Source organism: Hemitrygon akajei, chromosome 12 (assembly GCF_048418815.1).
Source record: "Hemitrygon akajei chromosome 12, sHemAka1.3, whole genome shotgun sequence".
NCBI lineage: Eukaryota > Metazoa > Chordata > Chondrichthyes > Myliobatiformes > Dasyatidae > Hemitrygon > Hemitrygon akajei.
Window position 1 is genome coordinate 96,871,898 of NC_133135.1, and position 27,175 is coordinate 96,899,072.

The 27,175-nt window shown below is 42.0% G+C and overlaps 1 protein-coding gene across 2 annotated transcripts in view; it reads left to right on the forward strand.

The window, feature by feature from the left end:
• Window positions 1-23,269: 23,269 nt before the first annotated feature.
• Window positions 23,270-27,175, forward strand: part of LOC140737303 (2-5A-dependent ribonuclease-like) — a 46,488-nt gene continuing 42,582 nt past the window's right edge. Inside the window, exon 1 of one of the 2 annotated variants that reach the window (XM_073063714.1) lies at window positions 23,270-23,384. The gene's annotated coding sequence lies outside the window, so the exon portion shown is untranslated. Of the gene's footprint in view, window positions 23,389-27,175 lie in introns of both variants that reach the window. The other variant, XM_073063716.1, reaches the window with a different exon arrangement.

Below are 27,175 nucleotides of genomic sequence, written 5' to 3' on the forward strand. Positions count from 1 at the left end.
CATAGTTCCCTGAAAGTGCAGACACATAGAAGCAGGATGGTTGTTAGGGAAATTTTATTTCTACACCAGACATGGACCCAGATATTCAATAATCCTTTTATTTTAGGTGACACGAAGAACTGTCCCTCCTGAGAGCAGCGACTCTGCCTTTGGATACAGAGAGTTCCTTTATACAAGATATAGGATATGCAAGCAGTACGGTTACACATTTTAACAACATCAATCATTAGTGATAAAACAGCAACTTTGCCCCAGACATTGTTCGACTGAATACAAACACATAAAAACACTCACCACATAATCTTGTGATTTACACATGGTTTTGTGACTGACACCAGTAAGCTAAAGGGTAATCTAATTTCTGCTGATCTGTGCATTCAGCAGTGCAGACATGCAATTCTACAGTTGTGCAAAGGTATTTTGGCAAAATTCTTCCAGTGGTGAAGACAGCATTGTACATGCTTGCCCTCATCAGTCAAGGCACTGAGTACAGGTATTAGATATTGTACAAGTCATTGAAGTTACAAATTGAGTATTGTGTATAGTTCTGGTAGGTCAATTATGGAGGTAGAATATCATTGAGTTGAAGGGGTTCAGGTTTCACAATGTTATTGGGTCTGGATGCTTGAGTTATGAAAAACAGCATAGGCAGGGACATTTCCCCTGAAGATAAGAGGCTGATGGGTGACTTCAGAGGTGAAACCTCATAATGATGAGGTTTTGGGGTACTGGGAGGCCAAATAGAACAAAGTCAGCATGTTTTCCTTAAATGGAAACCTTGCCAGACATATCTGTTGGAATTCTTTGGGGAAATTACAGGCAGGATAGACGGAGTTAGTAGATGTTAGAAAAAGGAAAAAGGATCTAGTGGATGTTGCTTACATGGATTTTCAGGACTTTGACAATGTGCTGCACATGAGGCTGCTAAACAAGATAATAGCCTATAGTATTACAGGAAAGATACCAGCATGGATAGAAAATGAGCTGACAGGCAGAAGTAATAAAGGGGCTTTTCTGGGTGGATACCAGTGACTAGTGATGTTCCACAGGAGTAAGTGTTGGGACTGCTTATGTATCACTGATTTGGATGACAGAATATGATGGTTTTGTGGGTGATAGGCAAAGGGGCAAGTAATGTTGAGGAAGCAAGGAGTCAAATGGACAATTGACATAGAAAGACAACGGTCGTAAATGTGGCTGATGTAATACAGTTAAGTGTATAGTAATGCACTTTGCTACAAGGAATAGAAGCATAGACTATTTTCTAAATGGGAAGATAATTCAGAATCAGGTGCAAAGGAACTTGGGAGTCTTTTTGTGTTGGATTCCTAAAGGTTAACTTGCAGGTTGAGTCAGTCGTAAAGAACGCAGATGTAAGAAGCTTATTGGAGTACAAGAGATATTGACAAGTGTTGCTTTAATTCTTGACACCAATCTGTTGTGACTTGCATACTGAAATCAGTATTGCAATTGTACCAGAATAGGTTGGCTCGAGGCATAGCTAGATGTTCAGCATGTTTTCAGTATTACAATCTGATTCTTTTGCCTTTGTTGTTTTCAGTGCTCTTAGCTATTTTTTCCATATCATCCAGAGGAAATTAAATTGCCTGGCTTCAGTGATGTAGTGATCTTAGGAAGAAGCAGAAATTAACTTTCCATTTGACACTTCTATGTGAGCACACTTACACTTTGTGCTCGATTCCACCACTGTTAGGGATAAGGATATACCTGTAGGACCGTAGAGCTTGTTCTGTATATTGTACAGCAGTTACCTTCCTGTGTTTGCAACTTTTTTAGGTATGCTGTATGCTGCTCCCAACATGCCCTTCTGAATTTCTCACTAAAGTAGGGTTGATTCTTTGGCTTGATTATAATGGCCAGTGAGGCTGGTGGAAGCTATTAAGTTGCATTTTGGTAGAATAAAGCTCCAATGAATGTTTATATTCATTAAAACTTGCTAGAATATTAGAAGCCTTTTAACCAGGCAGCACAGTGCTTGAGAAGAGGAAGAAACTTTGAGGTGCATCCATGAGTCTTACTTAGCTTTGGCTTAACATCTTGACCAGCTCAAGCAGCAGTTATACAAAAAAAACTGCTAATTGTCAGTCATCTTGTGTCTGTTGTATGCCTACTTTATACTGATTTGATCATCATGGCAACTCCTACTTCTTCATAAATCAATAAATCCCTCCATTACTAAACCATTCGATTATTTTTCAGAAAGGATAAAATCTATGCACTTCAGATCATGTACAGTACTTAATGCAGTTTTCAACTGCTAGATTTGGGTTCATCCTAATACAATAGTGTCCCAGATAAAGTGAGAGCTGTTTCAATAAGGGCTATGTCTTGACATTGATAATGATGATACACCTACATGTAGACTGGTGAAAATGAATTAGGAATATTATACCTCTCGTTCATTTACTTAACTGCCAAAGGTCCTGACAATCATCTTCAGAACTTAGCTGGTGGTGATGGACATTAAAATTCCCAAATACTAGCTGCACTCCTTGTAGGTGCTAATTGCAAGTGTTGTTCAACGACAACAAATAATGTTGTGAGCTGGGAAACAGTGATGGAAACATGTTCATCAGATTAATTTTTAAATGCATCTGAGAGGGCAAAAGACCCAAAGTATAAACTGCAACTTCAACAGGATCACCCAAGCCAGGGTAAAATGGAACTAGCATTGCTTGGTAAACCTGTAAGTCATAGGGTTTAGAATCAGATCCTTTTACTCCCACATGTGCCTGTTACATCATCTCCAGTGTGACAAGACCTGCCCAAGATTGGTGATGGAGGAGTCTGGCACACTGCTTTGCAGGAATGATCTTGTGTGCATAACTGTTAGGCCATTGCTCTACACAATCATGGGACCTCTGTTTAGGTACTAGCAGTTTGTGAAACAAGCTCAGCAAAATTAACTGAGCCAGAAGTGTCTTTACCTTGCCTAAATAAGATCCCCAAATCAAAATCTAGATAGTCATCTGCTTTTTACTTTTACTCAGTGACTTTGATGCCACCACATGGCTTGTTCAGGCAATTCAAAGGATAGATAACAGATAACTAAAGTAGTGTAGATTTGGCGTCATTCATGTCATATTGAGCAAATGCAGCAATTTTATTTTCTTTAAGAAATGAATAAACCATTAATATGGCAACATTACAGGCTTCCTGGTGGTGCAGTCTTTCACAGATTCAGCTTGCTAGTTCTGCAAGATTCCTTTCAGAGCTCAGACTCTTCATAAATCACATGGGCTTTGATTCAAAGGCAGCCAAGGGAACCCATATATGTGGGTTCTCCATATACAAGAGCTGCTGTAATGAAAGCCAAGGCAGCACAAGAAACTGAGGGAACAAAAATCTTATTTTGTTGAAATTAGCTGCACCATTCTGAGATTGCACTTCACTACACACCAGAAAGGTGTTCCTAATTTGATTACTGCTCATCATAAAACTCAGATCTAAAGGAGGGTAATGGTTTTCAGCAGGGCTGTCAACAACACAAAGTAGATTTTGATGGGCAATAAAAGCAGATCATGCTGAAGTTTGGAGCCCATTGATGACTATGAATGTGTCATTGCCTTAGTGCCTCAATGATTTGTCATCAACCTCCAACATTCAAGAGCTGATTCTGGTGTCTTAGATTACACTGGTTCTAGACAACTTCATTTTACAGAAAACTACTTAATTCAGCAAAAAAATAAATATCACTCACAAAGATCAGCATAGTGTTCAACAGATTAATGTTAAAATTGATAAATGAGAGGGGGTAAAGAGGATCCACAGTAGATTGTTTATTTATTTAAAATAGCAGGAAGGAGAACTTCAATAGTATCACTCTGAGTCATGGTAAAATCGAGCCGTTATTGCTTGACATCTTGACAGGACAGTAATCCCCGAGGAGAAGACATTTCACTTGCAGGCAGTGTACATTTCTACCTAGGGAAAAAGAAATTGATATGATGTACAAAATAAAGACCAAAATTCAGGAAGCGTTTGGCACATCACACAACAACTATTGTAAAGAAACACAGAGAATATGCTGTCAGTCAAAGCCTTTGTCAGAACTCGTAGGATGTCATGTGAATAACTCCAGTAAGAACCAGACTGAATATAGTGAGACTAAAGGAAGAAATGATATGGAAATAAGATGAGGAAAAATAATGTTTGAAAGGTTGATTTGGAGAAAGTATGGGAAAAACTAACAATTAAAGTAAGCAAACTACCTCATACTGGATGGGTGCACCTGATGGAGCTGGAGTGGAGAAGTTTTGTAACTTAGATATTTCTGCCCACAAATACTGGATAGTATTGTTTATAAAAAAATGTAGTACATTGGAATTAATAAACAGATTAATAATCTGCCCAGACCACAGGTGAATGAAGATGTGGATTTTGCATTCAATGTGACCCCCATCACAAGACACAGGAGTAGAATTAAACTATTCAGCCCATCAACTCTGCTCCACCATTTCATCATTGCTAATCCATTTCCCCCTCAGCCCCATTCTCCTGCCAACTCCCTTTAACCTTTCATGCCCAGGCTAATCAAGAACCTACCAACCTCTTTCAATATCCCCAATGACTTGGCCTCCACAGCCATCTGTGGCAATGAATTTCACACAATCACACCCTCTGGCTAGAAATTCCTCATCTAAATGGACGTCCTTTTATATTCAGAAGCTGAGCCCTCTGATTCTAGACTCCTCCACTGTAGGAAACATGTCTCCACATCCACTATCGAGGCCTTTCAAAATTCTATAGGTTTCAATGAGATCCATCATTCTTCTTAATTCCTCAAATTCCAACAGATTTATCAGTGAACATTTTCCCTTAAGGAAACCATGCTGACTTTGGCCTGTTTTATCATGCAGTAAAGGAGCCATTAGGAGGTAGTGATCATAATATGATAAGTTTTTATCTGTAATTTGAGAAGGATAAGGGCAGATCGGAGGTGTCAGTGTTGCAGTTGAACAGGGGAAACTATGGAGCCATGAGGGAGGAGCTGGCCAAAGTTGACTGGACGGATAGCCTAGCAGAAAAGACAGTGGAACAGCAATGGCAGGTATTCTTGGGAATAATGCACAAGTTGCAAAATCAGTTCATCCCCCAGAGAAGGAAGGATTCAAAGGGGGGAAAGGGGCCACAGTGGTTGACAAAGGAAGTTAGAGATTGCATAGCATTAAAAAAAAAGAAGTATGACAGAGCTAAGGTGAGTGGGAAGACAGATGATTGGGAAATTTTTAAGGAACAACAGAACTTAACTAAAAAGGCAATACGGGGAGAAAAAATGAGGTACGAACGCAAGCTAGCCAGGAATATAAAGGAGGATAGCAAAAGCTTTTTTAGGTATGTGAAGAGAAAGAAGATAGTTAAGAACAATGTTGGGTCCTTGAAGAATGAATTGGGTGAAATTGTTATGGGAAACAGAGAAATGGCAGAAGAATTTAATGAGTACTTTAGATCTGTTTTCACTAAGGAAGACACAAGCAATCTCCCAGATGTATGGATGGGCCAAGGACATAGGGTAACAGAGGAAATGAAACAGATTGACATTAGGAAGGAAACGGTGATGAGTAGACTGATGGGACTGAAGGCTGACAAATCCCCAGGTCAGGATGGTCTGCATCCTAGGGTACTAAAGGAGGTGGCCCTGGAAATTGTGGATGCATTGGTAATCATTTTCCAATGTTCCTTAGATTCAGGATCAGTTCCTGAGGATTGGAGAATGGCTAATGTTATCCCACTTTTTAAGAAAGGAGGGAGGGAGAAAACAGAACTATCGACCTGTCAGCATGACATCGGTGGTGGGGAAGATGCTACAGTCCATTATTAAGGATGAAATAGTGGCATATCTAGATAGCAGTGATAGGATTGGGCCGAGCCAGCATGGATTTACCAAGGGTAAATCATGCTTGACTAATCTGTTGGAGTTTTTCGAGGATGTAACCAGGAAGTTAAGACGGGGGAGATCCAGTGGATGTAGTGTACCTCGATTTTCAGAAGGCATTTGATAAGGTCCCACATAGGACATTGGTGGGTAAAATCAAAGCTCAGGGCATCGGGGGGAAGACATTGACATGGATAGAAAACTGGTTGGCAGATAGAAAGCAAAGGGTAGCGGTGAATGGGTGTTTCTCGGAATGGCAGGTGGTGACAAGTGGGGTGCCACAGGGCTCGGTATTGGGACCTCAGCTGTTTACAATTTATGTCAACGATTTAGATGAAGGCATTGAGAATAACATCAGCAAATTTGCTGATGATACTAAGCTGGGTGGCAGTGTGACATGTGATGAGGATGTTAGGAGAATTCAGGGTGACTTGGATAGGCTGGGTGAGTGGGCGGATACTTGGCAGATGACGTTTAATGTGAATAAGTGTGAGGTTATCCACTTTGGGAGTAAGAACAGGAAGGCAGATTATTATCTGAACGGTGTAGAGTTAGGTAAGGGAGAAATACAAAGAGATCTAGGAGTCCTTGCTCATCAGTCACTGAAGGTGAATGAGCAAGTGCAGCAGGCAGTGAAGAAGGCTAATGGAATGTTGGCCTTTATTACAAAGGGAATTGAGTACAAGAGCAAGGAAATCCTCTTGCATTTGTACAGAGCCCTGGTGAGACCACACCTGGAGTATTATGTACAGTTTTGGTCTCCAGGGTTAAGGAAGGACATCCTGGCTGTAGAGGAAGTGCAGCGTAGATTCACGAGGTTAATTCCTGGGATGTCCGGACTGTCTTACGCAGAGAGGTTAGAGAGACTGGGCTTGTACACGCTGGAATTAAGGAGATTGAGAGGGGATCTGATTGAAGCATATAAGATTATTAAGGGATTGGACAAGATAGAGGCAGGAAATATGTTCCAGATGCTGGGAGAGTCCAGTACCAGAGGGCATGGTTTGAGAATAAGGGGTAGGTCATTTAGGACAGAGTTAAGGAAAAACTTCTTCTTCCAGAGAGTTGGGGTCTGGAATGCACTGCCTCGGAAGGTAGTGGAGGCCAATTCTCTGGATGCTTTCAAGGAGCTAGATAGGTATCTTATGGATAGGGGAATCAAGGGATATGGGGACAAGGCAGGAACCGGGTATTGATAGTAGATGATCAGCCATGATCTCAAAATGGCGGTGCAGGCTCGAAGGGCCGAATGGTCTACTTCTGCACCTATTGTCTATTGACTCCCAAGTACCCCCGAAATCACATCCTTAACACCAGACTCCAAACCACTAAAGTCAGGCTAACTGGTCTTTAATTTCCTTTCCTCTGCCTTAATTCTTGGAAGAGTGGAGTGAAATTTGAAATTTTTCAGTCCTATGGAACTATGCCAGAATCTATTCTTGAAAGATCATTGTTAATACCTCCACAATCTCTGCAACTATCTGTTTCAGAACTCTGGGGTGCAGTCCATTTGGTTCAGGTGACTTATCAATCTTCAGAATTTTCAGTTTCCCAAGCACCTTCTCCCTTGTAATAACCGCACTCACTTCTGCCCTGATACTCTTAAACTTCCAGCATCTGCTAGTGTCATCCATAGTGAAGACTGATGCAAAATTCTTTTAAGTTTGTCTACAATTTCTACCTCTCCAGCTTCATTTTCCAGTGATCCAATATTTATTCTCAGCCTTTTTACTCTTTATATGTCTGGAAAATATGCTACCATCTTCTTTGATATTAACTAGCTTATCTTCATATTTCATCTTCCTACCCATGGCTTTTATTTTGGTTGCCTTCTTCTGGCTTTAAAAAAAGATTCCCAAACCTCTAACTTCTGACTCATTTTTGCTCTATTTTAGGCCCACTCTTTTGCTTTTGTGTTGGCTTTCACTTCCCTTGCCAGCCACAGTAACTTCATCCTGCCTTTAGAATACCACTTTTACCACAGACAACAGAATACCACTGCTGCTCTGCTGTCATCCCTGTAAGTGTCCCCTTCTAATCAACTTTGGCCACTCTCTCTCTCTCTCTCTCATGCCTCTGTAATTTCCTTTACTCTGCTGTAATATTAATACATCTGACTTTACATCCCTCTCAAATTGCAGGATGAGTTCTACCATTATGATCACTGCCTATGGGTTCCTTTCCTTTAATCAAATTTGGTTCATTACATAACATGCATTTCAGAATAGCTGCTCCCCAAGGGATCTCAACTGCAAGCTGTTCTAAAAAGCCATCTCATAGGTATTCTACAAATTCCCCCTCTTGGGATCCAACACCAACCTGATTTTCCCCAATCTACTTGCATATTGAACCACCCACCTCATGACTATCGTAACATTATCTTTTTGACATGCCTTTTCTAACTCCCATTGTAATTTGTAGCCCACATTCTGGCTACTGTTTGGAGACATGTATACAACTCCCACTATGGTCTTCATACCCTTGCAGTGTCTTGGCTCTACCCACAAGGATTCTACATCTTCCAAATCCACATCACCTTTCTAATGATTTGATTTCATAGTTTACCAACAGAGCCACACCACCCCCTCTGCCTACCTGCCTGTCCTTTTGATATCCTTGGATGTTATGCTCCCAACTGTGATCTTCTTTCAGCCACAACTCAGTTATTTCCACAACATCAAACTTACCAATCTTTAACTGTACTACAAGATCATCTACATTATTCTGGATACTGTGTGCATTCAAACACAACACTTTCAGTCCTGCATCCATCACGCCTTTCGATTTTGTCCCCCTTTTACACTTACTGAAATTTTGCCCTATTAACCACTTGTCCTTCCTGACATGTTCACTACTCACTGCCTCTGCTTGTAAACCCAGCCCTATTCTCCAGTTACCATCTTGGGACCAAATTAGTTTAAAACCCTCTCTAACACTGCTTGAAACCCTGCCCCCTACAGCAGATGATTCATCTGCTGAATCATCATATTCTTGCCCTCACTGTTAATGATACTGCTACCCTACAGATCCTGTTTTTCAGCTTTCTACCTTGATCCCTACAATCTCTCTTCAGGACTCACTTTTCCTACCCATGACATTCATGCCAATATATACCAAGACTTCTGGCTGTTCCCTCTCCCCCTTAAGAATGTTGTGGACCCGATCCAAGATATCGCTTACCCTTATAATCCGGGTGACACAATCTCACACCTACTCCTCAAACAATGGAATCCCCTTTCACTACTGCCGTCCTCTTCTAAACCCTCCCTCCCCCACTTCCATTCTGAGCCACAGAACCCAACTCAGTGTCCCGCACAAGTATAAAGAATGGTATACTTGTTATTTAGGGAATGGCCAGAGGAGTACTCTCCACTGGCTGTCCATTTCCCTTTTATCTCCTGACAGTGCATCTGTGGTTATGCAGGGGACCAGAGGTCTCTCAGAATTCCCACATCGCACACAAAGAACACAACTGAACCACTCAGTGCTCTAAGTATACATTAACAGACAAAAAGACAAAAGACAGAAGAAACTCACCAGATCCCACAAAAGCTCCTTTATTAAATCTCGCACTTTAGGACCTGCGAGAGGCCTCCACCTTCAATTAGACTGTGCTGCTGAAAAAAAATCAGCAACCAGGTCTTCAGTTGTCTCTGAACATAAGAAAATAGGAGTAGGCTTTAAGGCTGCCCTGACTATTCACAAAGATTAAGAGCTGATTCAAGCTGACTTCCATTCCTCTCCTGTGAGTTTGTCATACCCTCAATTCAATTATTTATCTACCGCCACCTTATCAAATTATCCAGTAACTGGATTTCGTCCTGAATATCGTTGCTGTATGGAAACTGCATGCTTTCCTTGTGACTATAGGCCTGGAAACCTCCGCACTAAAGGATCCATTGACAAAGCCCATTGACCCAGTCCATTCTCACATCACAGCCTCTGTTTGATAAACAATTGAAAAAAATAGCTTACTTATGCCTTAGTCCCACTATATGCACAGTGAACTCGGGGTACAACCAAACTGCATGGTTAAATCACCGTGGAAAAAAAAGCTGCCAAAGATTAGTGATGATACTCATCAGAAAATTAGTGTTTAGATCTTCACAGATATTAAGGGCATGTACACACAATAAAACAGAATGCATCAGAGCGTTTACTTTGAGCCTCATCAAAATCAGCAAAAAAGTATGTCATCACTTGCATCCTGCTATTCATTACTAGCAATTCTGCCCATGGTAATCATCTCAAACATATTAGACAGCCAGCTAATATGCATTTCCTTCTGGTGATAAGTCTCAACACAATACCTCATGAAAATCATTGCCAATGGATTAAATTAACAGAATTTTATTGTAGCACTGCAAAATCATTTTTCATGACATCAACCAGTAGTTTCAGAAAACTAAAACACTCATGTATTACAGCCAGCCTGAGATGTACAGTGAGATCCAACTGCAGGAACACAAAACGGTAACACTGTGCAGAACTAAGGGCGTGACAAGGCACAGATGTCATGGTCATCCACTGCAAACAAAACCTTGACTTCTGAGGGCAAGAGAAAGCTCTCCCGCACAGACATGACATGCAACCACCATGAGTAGATCCACTGAACAGATAGCTGAAGGATCAACTATTGCTTAATTGAGTTTTAGGCTTTAAGGTTTTGTAGAAGATTCTGAGAGGCAGGATTTATGAACATTTGGAGAGGCACAATATGATTAGGAATAGTCAGCATGGCTTTGTCAAAGGCAGGTCGTGCCTTACGAGCCTGATTGAATTTTTTGAGGATGTGACTAAACACATTGATAAAGGTAGAGCAGTAGATGTGGTGTATGTGGATTTCAGCAAGGCATTTGATAAGATACCCCATGCAAGGATTATTCAGAAAGTATGGAGGCATGGGATCCAAGGGGACCTTGCTTTGTGGATCTAGAACTGGCTTGCCCACAGAAGGCAAAGAGTGGTTATAGACGGGTCATATTCTGCATGGAGGTCAGTGATCAGTGGTGTGCCTCAGGGATTTTTATAAATGACCTGGATGAAGAAATGGAGGGATGGGTTAGAAATCTGCTGATGACACAAAGCTTGGGGGTGTTGTGGAGGGCTGCCAGAGGTTACAGTGGGATATCGATAATATGCAAAACCATGCTGAGAAATGGCAGATGGAAGTTCAACCCAGGTAAGTTTGAGGTGGTTCATTTTCGTAGGTCAAATATGATGGCAGAATATAGTATTATTATCAGTGTGGAGAATCAGAAGGTTCTTGGGGTCCGAGTCTATAGGACACTCAGCTGCTGCGCAGGTTGACTGTGTGCTTAAGAAGGAATACGGTGCACATTGGCCTTCATTAATCCTGGAAATGAGTGTAAGAGCCGAGAGGTAATGTTACAGCTTTATAGGACCCTGGTCAGACCCCACTTGGAGTACTGTGCTCAGTTCTGGTAACCTCACTACAGGAAGGATGTGGAAACCATAGAAAGGGTGCAAAGGAGGTTTATAAGGATGTTGCCTGTATTGGGGAGCATGAACTCAGTCTCTTTTTCTTGGAGCGACAGAAGATGAGAGGTGATCTTGATAGAGGTGTATAAGATGATGAGAGGCATTGATCATTTTGATAGTCAAGAGGCTTTTTCCCCAGTGCTGAAATGGCTAGCACGAAAAGGCAGCTTTTAGGTGCTTGGAAATAGGAACAGAGGAGATGTCAGGGATCAGTTGTTTGTTTCTTTTTTAAGAGAGTGCGTGCGTGGAATGGACCCCTGGCGACGGCAGTGGAGGCGGATACAATAGAGTCTTTTAAGAGACTCCTAGATAGGTACATGGATCTTAGAAAAATAGAGGGCTATGGGTAACCCTAGGTAATTTCTAAAATAAGTACATGTCTGGCACAGCATCGTGGGCCAAAGGGCCTATATTGTGTTGTAGGTTTTCTATGTTTCTATGAAATGGACACTCAAGGTATTGGAGGATTAGATGGGAGTTAATCAGGATTCATAGCAAGCCTCTCACAATCACCACCTATAGACCAGTACATGTTTTCTGTCCCATTGTAGGATAATGGGGAATGTCAAGGTCTGCACGTACTACCCATACCAAAGTGACTTGGAATTAATGGCATATGTTCCAGCTCAACCATGTGTTGAATATGCTAGTCTAGAACACTAATGTTGGTGTCTCAGAAAATAACCTGAATTCTTTTGCATCACAGCAAAAAAAAAAATCAGTCTCCTCCCAGACTCTCTGCTTATGCTTCACGAAATAACTCTCTCTTTGGTCTTAAAAACTTGGTATGCCAAAACTCCACAATGGAGGAAAGCCATTTTAAAACAAAATAACACTAAATTAAGCACTCACGTACATATTGAAAAGGTGAAAAGTTTAAAGCCTTTGACCTGTAAACAAAAAAAACAATTATTAGTGACAATAGTAGCAAGTTATTATATACCGCATGCATCATATCTATCAGAGCCAAGAGAAACATGATATGCCAAAAATCACTGACATGTAATCAGACTCCAAACCATAAATTACCCTTTGAGCAACAGGATGCATCAGAGTATTTACTTTGAAGATCACCTGCCTTGAAGACAATTGACATCACATTTCCCAATACTCATCATTTGCATCACTCTGCTCAAATTTACAGCAGAGTGTACACAGATTTTGGAACATTACAGTGCAGTACGTGGCCCTAGCTCACGAGGTCGTGCTGACTCTTTAACCTACTCTATCAATCTAACCCTTCCCTGTCACAGCCATTTTTCCATCATCCATGTGCCTAAGTTTTTTTTTTAAAAAGGAAAAATGTATCTAATAGTGCTTTACTTTCTAGAAAAATATTTTGCTTCCAGATTTATTGGTGCATTTAAGTGCAAAGTTATAGAACATAGGACATTACAGCACAGTACAGGCATTTGGTCCACAATGTTGTGCCAACCTTTTAACTTACTCCAAGATCAATCTAACCCTTCCCTCCTACAAGGCCCCCCATTTTCCTATCATCCATGTGTCAACTAAGTTTCTAATATGCCCCTAATGTATTTGCCTCGACCACCATTTCACCTCTGACATCCCCCCTTATACTTTCCTGCAATCATTTTCAAGTTATGTCCTCATGTATTAGTTAAAAGTCTGGAAAAAGTCTGTCTATCCACTCCAATCTATGCCTTTTATTATTTTGTACACTTCTTTAAATCACTTCTCATCCTTCACTCCAAAAGAGAAGAGCCTTAGCTCGTTCAACCTCTCTTATTCCTAAGACAGGTTCAGACAGCAACCTGGTAAAATCTCCTCTGCACCCTTTCTAAAACTTCCACATCCTTTGTATAATGAGACAACCAGAATTGAGCAATATTCCAAGCGCAGTCTAACCAGATTATACAGCAGCAAAATTACCTCATGGCTCTGGAACGCAATCCCCGACTAATGAAGACCAACACATCACATGCCTTGTTAACAACCCTATCAACTTTCACATCAACTCTGAGGGATGTGGACCCCAAGATCCTTCTGTTCTTCCATACTGCCAGGAATCCTGACATTAACCCTGTATTCTGCCTTAAAATTCAACCCTCCAAAATGAATCACTTCACTTTTTACTGGGTTGAACCCCATCTGTCACTTCAACCCCATCTGTCACTTCTCAGCCCAACTCTGAACCTTGTCACTATCCTGTTGCAACTTACAACTCTCCACACTATCCACAACACCAACAACGTTCATGTCACCTGCAGAATTACTAACACACCCTTCCACATCCTCATCCAAGGCAATTACGAAAATCACAGGGGCCCCAAAAGAGAGATACTACAAGGGACCTGAGGGGCACATTCTTCACTCTGAGGGTGGTGGATAAATGGAATGAGCTGCTAAAACTAGTTGTGGTGCATACAATTCCGACATCTAAAAATCAATAAATGGATAGGAAAGATTTAGGGGATTATGAGCCAAAGGCAGACAACTCAGTCAACATGGATGGATTGGGCTAAAGCGCCTGTTTCCATGCTATTTACCTTGATGATTCTATGATACTTGTGACAGAAGTATAAAAAAAATTGAGGTATAGATAGGTTATGGCTCTGTAACCCCTGGCATCGGTTAAAAAGGCTTCTCAAAATCAGCAACAAGATTTCCAGCTGACCGATGAGAAGTATGCAGAGATGTGCAACCTAATCCTAGTGATTCTTCCTCATACTTAATATTCTTTTAAAAAACAAATTGCGCCAAATATAGTCTCAGCATCCTTAAGGCTCTCACTACGAAAAGAAACCTACTGTTTTTGAAGTCACTTCCTTGGTCTTCTGCAAGCCATCCCTCTAAGCAAATGCAAAAACCTTGTCCAAGCTTCAAAATTCATGAGTGTCTGGAACATACAAAGAGCCCATAATCAACATATACTGATGGACTTCATTTCACACAACAGGCCTTAATAACAATAAATAATTAAAATCCAGTCACAACCGAGTTTGGACAGTTATTTTTAAACATTCATTGAACTTTGCATATATAAACTAACCATTGTGGGGAAAATAAACTTTTTTAAGCACAGCTTACCCTCCAGAGTAATAGAATATAAAGAAAAACAATGCTTCACTGATGTTTCTATGTCTATTATAAATGACCCCAGCTGTGACAACAGAAATATGCAAGCTGATAATTAATTTGGCTAGCAACCATCTCTATAGCTCTAAGAGCAATATAATAAAAAAATCTTTAGTTCAGAAAATATACTTTGAATAATTATTGCGTACAGAAAAGAAGAAGCACCTGATAGCATAAAGCTCCATCTGTTTTATCCAAAAAAAAAGTACACATGTTGATCTGTAGGACACATCAGAGCGTTTACTTTGAGCCTCACATTAGAATCTGCAAACAAAAATCATCATTTGTGTCCTTTCCCCTCCTCACAAAAGAGGGCCACTCATTAAGAGCTCATGCTAAAGTACTGATGACAAAAGCATTTAGTCTGTCAAGTGAAGGTATCCTTCTACTAACCACAACAGAAATCATTACCCATGCCGAAGGCTGACTTGCAATTTACAGCTACCTGCAAAACTTAAACAAAAAAAAAATCATACAAATCTGTTTTATGCTTTCTCCTGGTTTGTGAGTAAACTGAGCAACCCAGGCTCAGTAGTTTTATAAAAAATTGACATTTGTTCCTCATTTCAAGGACTAAATAGTCAGGGCTCTACACTGACTGCCATTGTGCAGTCTTCCTTAATAAGACGCAATCCTGCAAAAACTCACCATTTATAACTAGTTGGAGCAAGAATCCTTTAATGAGATCTGAAAAACAAAAATCAAAGATTAAAAGACAATGCTGCAGAATTTTAAAAATGGGGGGGGGGGGGGGGAAGCAAAAAAAAAGGGAAGTTCTACATTGGGTTGGAAGTCAGGTAAATTAAATGCTAGAAAGGTATGGACAGAAGCCAAGAAATTGACGTGCACAAACGGACCAGTCACCAGATGTAAATGGGAGATGAGCACAAATATGTGCTGGTGTGAGAACATATATACAGAGAGTGGAGCACAGTCAGGAGTGCTGGCAACTGAGGGGAAACCTGAGTTGAAGAAAAATGCCAAATCTGATGCATAACAGAGCTGCTGACTCACACTTCCAGTGACCCAGGCTTAAATCTGACCTCCCATTCCATCTATGGTATGTATTTTCCCAGGTGCTCTGGTTTATTGCCACATCCCAAGATTGTTTGTTAGATTAATTGGCCCACTGTAAATTGTCCTGATTGTAACTGCAAGTGCCAGGAGAATCAGGATGGAATCAATTGGTGTGTTTTTTTTTTAAAAAAGGAAATATATTACAGGGATGCAAGTCTGAATAGACTCCAAGCAGTATGGGCCTTTCTGCTCTTAAGAGTAAAAATGACAAAAGTAACATTATGAGAGCTAACGAAACAAAGGCATAAAAATTGTAAGCATAAAGTGAGTGCAGCGATGGGAAATGGAGAGTACATGGTCAACGCTGCTCACTTGTCCATAACGAAGATGAAGATAAACAAGAGTTCAAGATGGAGCACATGATGAAATCAGAATTATATACAGATGCAAGCTCAAAGCAAAGAACAGGAAGGTGCTTCTACTGTTATTAAATTACTGGACAAAGACATAGTGGATGGGACAAGGAAATAATGCTCCATAAGCCCAACACTAATAGGCTTTCCTGAACCCAAATGGCTTCCATAGCATTTAGAGAAAGTGAGTGGAATTAAAGCAAACACTGTTCAATGTACATTAAGTACATAATAGTCAGAAGACAGTAGTGGCTAAAACTCTAGCGGAGAATAGAAGGGATCTTGGGCTCTCCTTGGATTAAAGTATTAAGAGTGGGGCCAGGACACTGTCTTCAACTAACCGGCTTCCACTACCTGTGGATCATTGCTCAAATTTTCATTTATTTTCAAAGTACCTCTTTCTTCTTTTGCTATATGAAGGGATCACTTCCTCGGGCGCTGTTTCACTTATCTTCCAAATTTCATTCTAACCAACTGCAAGAGATGTAATGTCTGTCCTTTTACACTACTTTAGGTCCCAAGCACTTAAACCAGGAAAAGCAATATCACTTTCATTTTAGAAAACTGCTGTTCACAAAGCAGTTTCCAAGTCAACAGTTCACTGTCATTGCCGGAAAATTAATGGGTCTTATAAAAGTAACCATGGTGGATGTGTTCCCACCATGCTGATATGAAAGAATTCTGGCGTAACTGAGTGTTTGTGCCACAGTAAAACAGTCAGTACCTTACGCAAGCTGTGATTTTGATTATTAGTTTGAAGCATTCAGAAGGATCCAGTGCTCACTGAGCTAACTCATTGTCCTGAGACAGTCCGCATTTAATCAGAGCACTTTGTTTCGAAGAATACATCTCAGAGTGCTCTGAACACATAATGTTGTAACCTGGGGTCATCAGGTGTTACCCAGGTGACCCAGCCGTGGTCGATCAAGTTGTGCTCAGGTAGTATGTGCTGCAGATCCTCATGGACTTGCTTCATCCAGAGCCACCTTGAGTCTTTCTCTGCTGGCACAGTGATATTGAAAATGGCTCTCTGCCTCCTTGTATCAGAGATGCCCAATGTGCTGCGGACTCTGAAGAGAATGTCTAGCGAAGCACCAGCAATATAAAACACCACAGTTAAAGTAGTGGTGCTTCTTTTAACAACTTCACATTGAGTCCAAAGTCTATTATAATCTATCTAGTCAAATGAGAAAGAAATTAAATTGATTTGCATCCAGGACACACAGAAAGAGGATAATCCAAGAGCCCAAAACTGTATTTTATGAAAATGAATCAAACGTGGGCCGTGAGCATCACTATGGCCAGATATGTGGCAAAGCAAATTTCTAGGCTTTGAAAGGGATCTTTTTAAATATTGTTAATGAAGTAATCCCAAACTGATTTTGAACATAATCCCAAATTAACTTCAGGAATTCTATTTGGAACCTCTTGATGAGCAAAGGAACAAGGAGAAAGCCATGCATCAGCTTATATAGGCCCACTGCATTTAGTTATTGTGAGCAAATGTTAGAATGGGCTTCAGGATACACCAGAGAATTTACTTTGAGCCCTTGGCTGAAATCAGAAAAATACTAAATGGTTACCTGCATCCTGCTGTTGCATACTAACAGATCTAGCTTTGATACGCATCCCAAACATATTAGCCAAACAACTAAACAGAATGCAAGAATGTGCCCTTGGACAGCAGGCATGGCCTGCAAATATGATCGCGGCCAATCTGCCTTGATCTCTGTTGCACTAGTTCCCCATGGCACTCACTTCCCTGACCTTTCAAAAAACGTTTCCAATTGCTTTTTAAATATTCCCAATGATATTGCCTCCATAGCCCTCCCAAATAAATAAACTCCAGAGATTCACCACCTGCAAGAAGCTCCTACACCTCAGTTTTAAATGACCACTGCCAAATCTTACAGCTGGTTTCTCTGCCAGTGACACACCCCGAGACAGGGTTATTAAAGATTTCTGATGAAACAATCACAGGCTGAGAGGGTGCTGAGGACAACTTTTGACGTGCAGGCTCTCACCAGAGAATTGAGTCCTGAGCCATGGAAAATGGGATGTTGCAGTTGTACAAGACATCTGGTCACCGGGCTACAGAAACAATGCCATTAAACTGGAAAAAGTGAAGATTTACAAAGATGATGCCAGGACTTGAGGAATGTAGTGCCACAATTTGAGATGCCGGCCAAGCTAAGACTTTATTTTGTGAAGCAAAGTAGACCGAGAGGTGATCTTATAGGAGGTATATAAAAATCATTAATGGTATAGATAGAGTGAATGCACAAATCATTTTCCACCAGGGTTAGGGAAACACTGGAGGGCAAAGATTAAACATTTAAGGCAAGAATGACAAGGTTAATCAGCAGTTCAAGGGGCAAACTTTCCAAACAGAAGGTGGGACGTAGAGGGCATGAGCTGATAGAGCATTAGGGTTAGGGTGGAAGGTAAAACAACACAAGACATTTGGACAGGTATATGTTTAGGAAAGATTTGAGGGATAATTGCCAAATGTAGGTAAACAGGACTAGCACAAATGGACATCTTGAATGGCATGGCCCAGAATGCCAAAGAGCCTGATTCTGTGCTATATGTCTAATGCCATAAACTGATGACATCTTGCACTTGCAGAGGAACAGAAATTCATTCAGGTCTGTTCTGCTCCTGTTCCTACAGCCAAGTCTGTAAGGAGTAACTTCAAAGCAATGATCCCCAGTCTCGAATACTATTCGAACAGGCTTTACTTTTCAGCAATGGCAGCCTTCCAGAGTGGGTAAAATAGATGAGCCAAAACTCTCCATAATCACTCCTGCTGTAAAGTACATACAGGATTATCGGTTTCACTAAAGAATATGTAAATCCTCACCATTTAAAGAAACTGTGATGAGAAATCATCTTGTGATGCTTTATGAGACGAAAATGAAGATTCTAGAAATCTGGTATAATAAAATTCTGGAAAACACAGCAGAAAGTAACTGTGGAAAGAGAAAAAATATTTCAGATTGAAAATCCTCTGGGTAAAGTTAGAATGTTTAATGATGAAGAGCAAGGGGGGGCATTGAATTGAGGAAAAAGCAGGACATTCAGCTTCATATAAACTATCATGCAATTCAATCGAGATCAACCCTTAAATTTAAATAAATTTAAACTTACAGCTGGGTGCAGTTAAATTCCTATATGCATAAAGCAGGCAAAGTAAACTGCAATAATTGATTGATAGATTCTCGATTGGCCAGGGCATGAAGGGATTTGGGGAGAAGGCAGGAGATTCAGGTTGAGAGGAAAATTGGATCAGTCATGATGAAATGGCAGAGCAGACAGGATGGCCTAATTCTGCTCTTATATCTTATGGTCTATTAGGTAGGACATACACTAAACAGCAAAAAGCTGCAAGAATTGAACAGTATAGTCTCACATCAACTCTGCATCTCTTAACATCCCAAAATCTTTTTCTACATTGAACATATCAGTATATTAAGGCCTATTGAACACAGAAAGCTTTTCAGTACCTGCGACCAGGGTTCAATTTTTTTTCCCATTTTCCCCATGACTTCGGGGGCCTCCCACAATCCAAATGCGTATGGATTGATAAGCTAATTGGTCATTGTAAATTATTCTGTGACCAGTCTGGAGTTAAAACGAGGGTTGCTGGGCGGCGTGGCTAAAAGTGCCTATTCTGCAGGGCATCTAAATAAATAAATCAATTAACTACTCACTCGGTCAGTCATAGAAACAGGCTTAGTCTGCACAATCATCAACAAGTCTACTCCGGGTGATGGGGTCCTTAATGATGGAGGAAACCAGTGGACACCCATCACAGGGAATACAAACTGTACACATTCCCGAGATAGCGAGCACTGAAAGGAAGGATTGACCCCGGCTTGATAGAGCTGTGAGACAGCTACGCCAGTCCACGGTGAACACGAGTATGTTCTCCCATCTTACACAGTCTTCCCCACTCATCAGTCCCGACGCATAAATAACGTGCTCCAATGACTGTCCCCTCTTCTTACCTTTCGGCGGTCCTGCAGCGCACCATAAATTGCAAACATCAGCAAACTCCCTAAACTTTCTTAATGTTTTGCAACAAATCATTCGTTGGGACATGCGATTTCAAATTACTAAGCTATCTTTCAGCATATCAAATGCCAAGCTGGACCAAAACATCCAAAATGAATTTTACCCATTCTCAAATTTTCCCATTTTTGGGGAGTGGGGGGATTTCAAAAGTTCTGAGGGAACAAGGCTCCGGGTTACAAATGAGGGCATTCCACCGTCTCTAGATCCGACTCCTTCTAAATGCTGTACTCGCAGTGGGTTGGTGGCAGAATGGCAGCTACAGCGAGAAGTGGGAACCCCGCCAATTGTATACCGTCTTTTGATAAGGAAAACCTGCTCCATTTTAGGCGTATCGTAGAAGCTACAGCGCAGCCCGCCGCCGCCATTTTGCGGCGAGGTCACCAAAGGCCGGAAGTTGCCCACGTGACCGTTCATGGCGCGATCGGGTTGCTCGGGCCCATCCCTGGTTCGCGTCCCGACACCACGCCTGCAGCTACATACAAGCTTCAACCGCCGGTCGTAACCACCCGTAAGTAAATTCGCGCCGTCTCCGCAGCAGCCAATTAGTGGCGGGAACTATAGTCCCGCCCACCGACCTCCTTGATGGTCTTCTGACAGCGGCCACGTCATCTTTTGTGCTGATGGCGTCTCTGGAAGGTGCTTTACCGCCACCTACTGTGACGGAGTATGAAAGGAGCCAAGACAGCGCCAGGGTTATATGTACACGTCTTAACCGCTCATCCCTCAGGTTCCAGTATATTCTGCAAACTAAGCATCCAAGTTCTATCCAATAATTACCTTAAATCGCTTTTCACGTTTTAATGAATATCTGCTGCACACCACGTCTCTGGAACCTTACAAAAATCTCACTGCCAATTCCCAAGATTACCAACAAGAACCAAAATGAAGTTCAAACCTGCATGTCCATATCTCAGTCACTCCAACTACACATCTTCCCTCCTACTCCTTCTCAAAAGGTGCCTCCTACAGAGGATGGGGAGGAGGTCTGGCCCCTGCACATGTAGCACACAGGCCCACTGGTGTGTGGACATGCCCTGGTGCTCATGAACTAAATCCCCAGCTATGGATAAGTAGCCTCACTGCCTTGTGGGCCGAGACCTGACAAAACGTTGACTGCTCATTTCAACAGATGCTGCCTGACCTGCTGAGTTCATCCAGCTTGTTTGTACCCATGTAGAGTTTTTCCTTCTTGTATCCCTCTCCCCACTTTCCCACCTTTGGGATGTAGAAGAGAACTAGAGCACCCAGGGCAAACTCAAACAGTTACAAGGAGAATGTGCAAACTCCATACACCCAGCATCTGAGCTCAGTCTCTAAAGCTGTGAACCCCTTGTTCCTCTAGAGTCATCCTCTCAGCATCTACACTTACTGCTCCCCAAGAAACTTATGTTTCAATAAATTCATGTTTTATTGCTCTAAATTCAAATATATAGATGCACCTAACATCAACCTTTCTTCATGTCCATTGAACTCATTAATAAATCTTCTGAAGCTTCTAACACTGCCTCCAATAATTTCTCAAAGATAGTGTCCAAAACTAGACACTAATAATAATAAAATTATTAAATATATATTGAGTTCATAGAACTATCAGGACCATTTTAGGTCTTAGCCAAGCAATCCATTACCCCTGTCCTACAAATTATTTTCTTTTACATTCCTACTAACTCCCCTTTCATGACACAAAGCTGGGTGGCAGTGTGAAATGTGAGGAAGATGTTGTGAGAATGCAGGGTGACTTGGACAGGTTGGGTGAGTGGGCAGATGCATGGCAGATGCAGTTTAATGTGGATAAATGTGAGGTTATCCACTTTGGTGGCAAGAACAGGAAGGCAGATTACTATCTAAATGGTGTTAAGTTAGGAAAAGGGGAAGTACAATGAGATCTAGGTGTCCTTGTTCATCAGTCACTGAAAGTAAGCATGCAGGTACAGCAGGCAGTGAAGAAAGCTAATGGCATGTTGGCCTTCATAACAAGGGGAGTTGAGTATAGGAGCAAAGAGGTCCTTCTGCAGTTGTACAGGGCCCTGGTGAGACCTCACCCGGAGTGTTGTGTGCAGTTTTGGTCTTCAAATTTGAGGAAGGACATTCTTGCTATTGAGGGAGTGCAGCGTAGGTTCACGAGATTAATTCCTGGGATGGCGGGACTGTTATATGTTGAAAGATTGGAGTGACTGGGCTTGTATGCACTGGAATGTAGAAGGATGAGAGGGGATCTGATTGAAACATATAAGATTATTAAGGGATTGGACACGCTAGAGGCAGGAAACATGTTCCCAATGTTGGGGGAGTCCAGAACCAGAGGCCACAGTTTAAGAATAAGGGGTAGGCCATTTAGAACGGAGTTGAGGAAAAACTTTTTCACCCAGAGAGTTGTGGATCTGTGGAATGCTTTGCCTCAGAAGGCAGTGGAGGCCAATTCTCTGGATGCTTTCAAGAAAGAATTAGATAGAGCTCTTAAAGATAGCAGAGTCAAGGGATATGGACAGAAGGCAGGAATGGGGTACTGATTGTGGATGATCGGCAATGATCATAGTGAATGGCGGTGCTGGCTCAAAGGGCCAAATGGCCTACTCCTGCACCGATTGTCTATCGTCTATTGTCTATTGCCATCCCGAGACATTAAGTAGTGGAGCTGTATTCACTAAACCATGGTCTGATAGGGGTGTCTTTACTGTCCAACTGCTCCGGAGTATAGAACCAGGGAGGTAGTATCCGCTGGAGGCCTGTTTTGGCAGTAGGCAAACTGCAATAAGTCGAGGTTGTCCGGAATGCTGGAATTGGTGCTGCCACGACCAGCTTCTTGAAGCACTTCATCAGTAGTCATTAAGCCACATTATCTTGGCACCAGCATGATCGTGGACTTCTTAAAGCAGGAGGGTACCACAGTCTGAAGCAGGCTGAGGTTAAAAAATGTCTGCAAATGTGCCTGCCAGGTGATCTACAGAGGATCTGAGAGACATGGCCTTGGACACCATCTGACCCAAAGCTTTCTGTGGATTCACGCTCTTAAGACTGATCTTACTTCTGTGAAGGTAACAGTAGATTCAGATGCAGTGTTGGAGGTGTGGCAGGTGATAGGTAAAACTGGGAGGGTGGGGTAAAGTAAAAAACTGAGAAGTTGATTGGTGAAAGAGCTGGAGAAGGGGGAATCTGATAGGAGAGGACAGAAGACCGTAGAAGAAAGGGAAAGGGAGAGCCACCAGGGGGAGATAATGTGCAGGTAAGAAGTGATTACAAAGTAAAATTGCCTACACTCCTTTCAGTGTGATGCAGTTGATGTGGAGACATATTAAGTGTCACCCCACCCACAAATATCAAATATATCATAGAGCAGGAAGTAGATGCATATTCTTCGTTTTGAAGAAAACAAGCAGCTTGTAAGTCAGTAAAATTCTGATCATTTGAAAAGCTATGCCTATTGGTGTTTCATATAATTTAAAAATTAGCTTGTTTTTTTTAGATTTTTGCTTAACATGTTTTCAATTTTTTTTGTAATTTGCCCAGTGTAAGACTTGATTTGTTTTATTTCTTAACTGTTTGGCTTGCTTTTGTGTGATTTGGCTGGTTTTAAACTGAAGCAGAAAAGGGTGACTGTTTCCTTCTCAAATTCCAGTTGTTCAAAGTTTAATTAGGTGCCGCCGCCCAGAAGCGGGAGAGGGTCAATAACTTTAAATTGTTCGGCATTAAGGATCGATGTTTCTCTTTCTGAAAAGTGTCAGAGGATCTGTCCTGGAACCAGCACACAGCTGTCATTACAAAGAAAGTACGGCAGTGCCTATACTTTATTAGAACTATGTCACCTCGATCTTGACAGCCCTGTCTTTTCAGCCTGTCCTTGCTGGCGTTTAAATTGACCAAACAATGGAACAGCTAAAGGCTCCAGCGCCTTGGAAAGAGGAGTGAACATCGCGTAGAGCAAGTGAAATCGGCAATTGCCTCTGATCTGGGCCGACATTTTAGGCAGCACGTAATTAATTAGCTTGTTTATTTAGGCTTTTTTCTTGTGTCTGTATATCGCTTTTAGTTTGCTATAGTTTTCAAACAATCTGATGCTTTGAACTGCCAAATATAGTCACAAAGATATTATTTTGACTTTCGAGCAGCAATTTGGAAAATGTTGAGAAGAGTCGATTACACTGTCAATCAGATGTTTTTTAACTTTACGGAAGCAGTCAGCATAAAAGACCATTTTTACATAGCTATCAATTCCTAGTGTGGCACGTGGCCAAGTGGTTAGGGTGTTTGACTAGTGACCTGAAGGTCATGAGTTTGAGCCCAGCTGAGGCAAGACTTAACCACACAATGTCAAGTCACTTTTAATGTCATTTCGACCATAACTGCTGGTACAGTACATAACAAAAATGAGACAAAGTTTTTCAGGACCATGGTGTTACATGACACAATAAAAAAACTAGACTGAACTACGTAAAAAACAACACAGAGAAATAAAAACAACTACACTAGACTACAGACCTACCCAGGACTGCATAAAGTGCACAGAACAGTGCAGGCATTACAATAAATAATAAACAGGACAATAGGGCAGTAAGGTGTCAGTCCAGGCTCTGGGTATTGAGGAGTCTGATAGTTTGGGGGGAAGAAACTGTTACGTAGTCTGGTCCAAACGCTTCGGTGCCTTTTCCCAAACGGCAGGAGGGAGAAGAGTTTGTATGAGGGGTGCGTGGGGTCCTTCATAATGCTGGTTGCTTTGCGGATGCAGCGTGTAGTGTAAAAGAGAGATCCTGATGATCTTCTCAGCTGATCTCACTATCCGCTGCAGGGTCTTGCGATCCGAGATGGTGCAATTTCCGAACCAGGCAGTGATGCAGCTGCTCGGATACTCTCAATACAGCCCCTGTAGAATGTGATGAGGATGGGGATGGGAGATGGACTCTCCTCAGCCTTCGCAGAAAGTAGAGACACTGCTGGGCTTTCTTTGCTATAGAGCTGGTGTTGAGGGACCAGGTGAGATTCTCCGCCAGGTGAACACCAAGAAATTTGGTGCCCTTAACAATCTCTACCAAGGAGCCGTCGATGTTCAGCGGGGAGTGGTCGCTCTGTGCCCTCCTGAAAATGGGTACCTGCAGTAAAATGCTGTCAACTTCGCCCCCTATCGGGGGGGGGGGGGGGAGGTGGGAATGTCTCATACTATACTCTCAGTCGCTTCCCGCCACTGAAACGGGCATAAGCACCATATAACCATATAACTATATAACAATTACACCGGTCTGATGAGCCACAGGACTTTGAGTTTGATCAACTCCATACTCTTTCTCTGTTATCCTCATGATATTTCTAAAGTATTTATCCATTTTTTAAAGCTGTGAGAAATGCCTGTCATTCCATATAAAACACCACTAATGCCTTGAGTTCTTTTATAAATAACTTATTTTTTGTCTAACAAACGAGAAAATTGCGGATGCTGGAAATCCAAGCAACATACACAAAATACTGGAGGAACTCAGCATGCAGCATCTATGGAAAAGAGTATAGTAAACATTTTGGACCAAGACCCGCCAGCAGGACTGGAGGAAAAAAGTTGAGGAGTTGGAGTAAGAAAGTGGGGTGATGGGAGGAAGAAACACAAGGTGATAGGTGAAACCGGGAGGGTGGAAGGGGTGAAGTAAAGAGCTGGCGGGGGCTGGGGGGTGATTGGTGGAAATATAGGGCTGGAAAAGGGAGTATCTGATAGGAGAATTCAGAAGTCCATGGAAGAAAGAAAAGGGGGAGGAGCACTTTGGGGGGGGTGATAAGCAGGTAAGGTGATAAGGTGAGAATGGGGAATGGTGAGGGGTGTGTGTATACCAGAAATCTGAGAAATCAATGTTCATGCCATCAGGTTGGAGGCTACCCAGACAGTTCCTCCAACCTGAGAGGGGCCTCGTCATGACAATCGAGGAGGCCATGGACTGACATGTCGGAATGGGAAGTGGAATGGGTGGCCTTTGGGAGATCCTGCTATTTCTGGCAGAGTAAGTGCTCAGCAAAGCAGTGTCCCAATCTATGTCTCACCAAAATACAGGAGGTCACACTGGGAGCACTATATGACCCCAACAGCCTGACAGGTGAAGAGTCACCTCACCTGGAAGAACTGTTTGGGGCCCTGTTGGTAGTGAGGGAGGAGGTGTAGGGGCAGGTGTAGCACTTGTTCCGCTTGCAAGGAGAAGAGCCATGAGGGAGATCAGTGGGGAGGGACGAATGGACAAGGGATTCACGTAGGGAATGGTCCCCCCGGAAAGCAGAAAGTTTTGTCTGCTTACTAATCCATGAGATGTGGCTGTTGCTACCTTCATGTTTATTTTTGTTTTACCTTTAATTCAGAGTCAAATTCAGATTGATATTCATTTATCACATGTACATCAAAACTTACAGTGTAATGCCCCATTTGTGTCAACAACCAACAAACCTGAGGGTGTGCTGGGAGCAGCCCACAACCATCGCTTCACGTTTAAGTGCCAATATAGCATGCCCACAATGTTCAACAGAGCAACGCAGAACACAGCAAGCAATAGAGCAACAAATAAATAAACCCTTTTCTCTCTCCCACACCAACCCACTCACATGGATGACATCCTATCTCCAGCGCTGAGGCTTCAGCCATTGGGCCTCGACCTCTGGCTTCCAATCGACCTTTGGGCTTCGAGTTTTGGTAATGACCCCTAGAGTAGCCAATGACAGGACCCTGAACTCCAAACTTGAACACTGGGCTGGCCAACTCACTGATCCCGGGATCCACTGAACTGGGACAGCCTGACATCCTATGTGTCCTTTGTCACCAGTCTGTGTCCCTGGCCTTTGAGCGCCGAGTGAAAGCCTGAATTCCAGATGTCCTTCATCCTAGGTCCATGTTGTTGGCCTTTGAGCCCAGAGGCCAAGACCCTGGATGTCCTTCGGCACTGACCCACATTACTAAGCTCTGGGAAGGGACCATTTGATTAGGTAGTCAAAAGCTAACTACATTGATGGGTCTGAAATCATAAATATAAACTAGACTGCTTAAGAATGACCAGTTTCCTTCGATAAGGATAATTATGAAACAGAGGGTAATTATGACATTCTATTAGTTATGTGATTATCATTACTAGTAGTGGCTTTCTATTCCACATTTACTTAATATGTTTGTAATTCATTTTAAGTTCCCCAGTTCTGGTGAGTGGTTTTCAAACAT